This window comes from Rana temporaria, chromosome 4 (assembly GCF_905171775.1).
Source record: "Rana temporaria chromosome 4, aRanTem1.1, whole genome shotgun sequence".
Classification (NCBI taxonomy): Eukaryota; Metazoa; Chordata; class Amphibia; order Anura; family Ranidae; genus Rana; species Rana temporaria.
Window position 1 is genome coordinate 381,048,923 of NC_053492.1, and position 4,126 is coordinate 381,053,048.

The window sequence follows — 4,126 nt, forward strand, 5'->3', positions numbered from 1 at the left end:
TTATTTGCTGGAGGAGTTAGGCAGTGAAGTGATATTTCCAGTCTTTGAAACCACTTGTATTGGGCCCCTTGTATTGTGCCTTTGAAATAAATCGGTGGATCTACTTAAATTTATTTAAGCAACAAGTAAAAAATATTGTGGTATTTTTTTTCAAACTTTTCGATTTTTTGTTTATAGCACAAAAAATAAGAACCAAAGAGGTGATCAAATACCACCAAAAGAAAGCTCTATTTGTGGGGAAAAAAATCCTAAAATGTTCATTTGGGTAGAGTGATGCATGACCGTGCAATTATCATTCAAAGTGCGACAGCGCTGAAAACTAAAAATTGGCCTGGGCAGGAAGGGGGTGAAAATGCCCTGTATTGAAGTGGTTAAAGTAAATATGTGATTTCATAAAGTTAAATTGAAGAATTTGAGTTATAAGCTACCTTCTTTCCCACATAGAAATTTCGAAGATTGACTGTTTTCTTATAACTACATTGTGCGAGTGAAACACCCCTCTTTATCCTAGTAATATCTTAGGGTTGTCATATTATACACCCCTGTCTATTCTGGTAATATCTTAGGGTTGTTATATTAGTCCACTATACCAACCAATCCACTATTCATCACTTTTGGTATGTGTGAAGGTTCACACTTGGCATTTTTCAACCCTCATTCTGCATTGTACATTGCCCATTTAACATTACCACATTCTGCACTACGTAAGTAATCTTAGGTTCTCTTTAACCACACCCCTTTCAAGCCACGCCCATTATTAAGCCCACTTGTCGCCGCGGCACGCTTCGCGCGCCGCATTCTTTTCCGCCATTATTAAAACCCACTTAAAATATTCCCCATGGACCCACTGATTTGATCATACTCCCTAACAGGCATGTGTGCTCAGTCACGTCACCAGAGTAGTTATGACATCAAAATATATTCCATGGTATGATCACATTTCACCGCGTGACAACAATGACATCATACTATTAATTTTCATCTCAGTAGCAATGCTTTGTTCAAAGAAAAATCAAATCATTTGAAAATATATAATATATAAAGACGTTGTCATCTGGTTCTGATCATTGGTTTAAGAGTCCAAAGGCTTAGACTCTTAGGGCCATATCCACAAAAGAGATACTCCGGCGTAAGCCGTCGTATCTCTGGTTCTAACTTTGGAACTGATCCTCAGAAGCAGTTTTCCTAAGTTAGGCAGAAGATCCGACATCTGTAAGGGACTTACACTGCCGGATCTTAGGATGCAGTACCGCATCCGCCACTGGGGGCATTTCGAGTCGAAATGCCTCTGTTAGTATGCAAATTAGCACTTAGGGCGATCCTCAAAGCTTTTGTACCTAGTTTTTACGCCGTAAGTGTTAGTTTGCCTGGTGTAAAACTAGGGCTGCTTTTACAAAGTGTAAAGTTAGTCACACCTTGTAAAGGCCCATTCAAGCGACGGCATTTGGTATGCATTCCCGAGGGAGAACTCCATGCCAATTTTCAATGAAAAAAACGGCATGGGTTCCCCCTCAGGAGCATACCAGGCCCTTAGGTCTGTTATGGGTTGTAAGGAGACCCCCCCTCCGCCGCAAAATTGACGTAGGGGGTCCCCCTACAATCCATACCAGACCCGTATCCAAAGCACGCTACCCGGCCAGCCAGGAAGGGAGTGGGGACGAGCGAGCGCCCCCCCCCCTCCTGAGCCGTGCCAGGCCGCATGCCCTCAACATGGGGGGGTTGGGTGCTCTGGGGCAGGGGGGCGCACTGCGGCCCCCCCACCCCAGAGCACCCTGTCCCCATGTTGATGAGGACAGGACCTCTTCCCGACAACCCTTGCCATTGGTTGTCGGGGTCTGCGGGCGGAGGCTTATCGGAATCTGGGAGTCCCCTCAAATAAGGGGGCCCCCAGATACCGGCCCCCCACCCTAAGTGAATGGATATGGGGTACATCGTACCCCTATCCATTCACCTGGAGGCAAAAAGTAAAAGTTAATAAACACACAACACAAGGCTTTTTGAAATATTTTATTATTCTGCTCCGGACGCCCCCCCTGTCTTCGTTATTAGCTCAATTACCAGGGGGGGCTTCTTCTTCCACTCTCCGGGGGTCTTCTCCGCTCTCCGGGGGTGTTCCGCTCTCCGGGGGGGGCTTCTCCGGACTCCGGGGGGGCTTCTCCGGACTCCGGGGGGCTTCTTCCATCTTCTCCCCTCTTCCGCTCTTGACTCGGCGAACCCCGGTTCTTCTGCAGCTCTCCGGTGCCTTCTTCTTCAGCGCTGGCTGCCTGCTATGTTTGTGTGTTAGCTCGATTTCAAACAGGCAGCCGGCGCGGTCTTCTGTGACGTCAGGGTCTTCTGGTCTTCTGTTCTTCCTATGTTGCCTCGTCGCCTCTTGTCGCTGTAATGATGGAAGCGCGCCTTGCATCACATTTATATAGGCATCGCCGTCCCATCATGCTCCGGTAGGTACCCACGTGGTGGGTGCCTACCCACGTGCACCCACCACGTGGGTACCTACCGGAGCATGATGGGACGGTGATGCCTATATAAATGTGATGCAAGGCGCGCTTCCATCATTACAGCGACAAGAGGCGACGAGGCAACATAGGAAGAACAGAAGACCAGAAGACCCTGACGTCACAGAAGACCGCGCCGGCTGCCTGTTTGAAATCGAGCTAACACACAAACATAGCAGGCAGCCAGCGCTGAAGAAGAAGGCACCGGAGAGCTGCAGAAGAACCGGGGTTCGCCGAGTCAAGAGCGGAAGAGGGGAGAAGATGGAAGAAGCCCCCCGGAGTCCGGAGAAGCCCCCCCGGAGTCCGGAGAAGCCCCCCCCGGAGAGCGGAACACCCCCGGAGAGCGGAGAAGACCCCCGGAGAGTGGAAGAAGAAGCCCCCCCTGGTAATTGAGCTAATAACGAAGACAGGGGGGGCGTCCGGAGCAGAATAATAAAATATTTCAAAAAGCCTTGTGTTGTGTGTTTATTAACTTTTACTTTTTGCCTCCAGGTGAATGGATAGGGGTACGATGTACCCCATATCCATTCACTTAGGGTGGGGGGCCGGTATCTGGGGGCCCCCTTATTTGAGGGGACTCCCAGATTCCGATAAGCCTCCGCCCGCAGACCCCGACAACCAATGGCAAGGGTTGTCGGGAAGAGGTCCTGTCCTCATCAACATGGGGACAGGGTGCTCTGGGGTGGGGGGGCCCGCAGTGCGCCCCCCTGCCCCAGAGCACCCAACCCCCCCATGTTGAGGGCATGCGGCCTGGCACGGCTCAGGAGGGGGGGGGGGCGCTCGCTCGTCCCCACTCCCTTCCTGGCTGGCCGGGTAGCGTGCTTTGGATACGGGTCTGGTATGGATTGTAGGGGGACCCCCTACGTCAATTTTGCGGCGGAGGGGGGTCTCCTTACAACCCATACCAGACCTAAGGGCCTGGTATGCTCCTGAGGGGGAACCCATGCCGTTTTTTTCATTGAAAATTGGCATGGAGTTCTCCCTCAGGAATGCATGCCGAGCGACGCTGTCATTTTTTTTTAAAATTATTTGTTTTCCCGGCGCGTCTTTTTTTCACCCGTCGTAACTTTAGTGTCCCGTCGCAATCCACAAAGCCGCCCGGCGTCAATTACGTTCGCGCGATGCACGTCGGGAAAATGACGTCACGCGCATGCGCAGTACGGCCGGCGCGGGAGCGCGCCTCATTTAAATTGTAAACGCCCCCCGGAGAGGAGGAACGCCTTACGACGGCGGCACTTAACTTACACTGCTTGAAATTTTTACGTAAGTGCTTTGAGGATCAGGCACTTAGGTAAAAACTTTAAGTCAGTGTAACTTAACTGCTGAAAGTTAAGTTACGCCGCCTGGCTGAGGATTTGGCCCTTAATTTCTAAATGTGTTGGTTCAAGGCCCACAGCTTTTCAATTCACGCTTTCTCTTCCTACAGCAACTGATGGCCCTGCCACTAACCAGGTGCTCCTTTCGATCCCTTTTTCTAAATTGGTGGCTTAAAGGCCAACATTCAGATTTTCTGGCCTGTTTAGCCAAAATGAATTACTGTAGCTACATTCCCTGTGTTATTTGCTAGCCTTGCCATGATGGGCACATGTGTTAAGTGCCCCCCCTGAATATGATAACCGTACGCAGCGTGT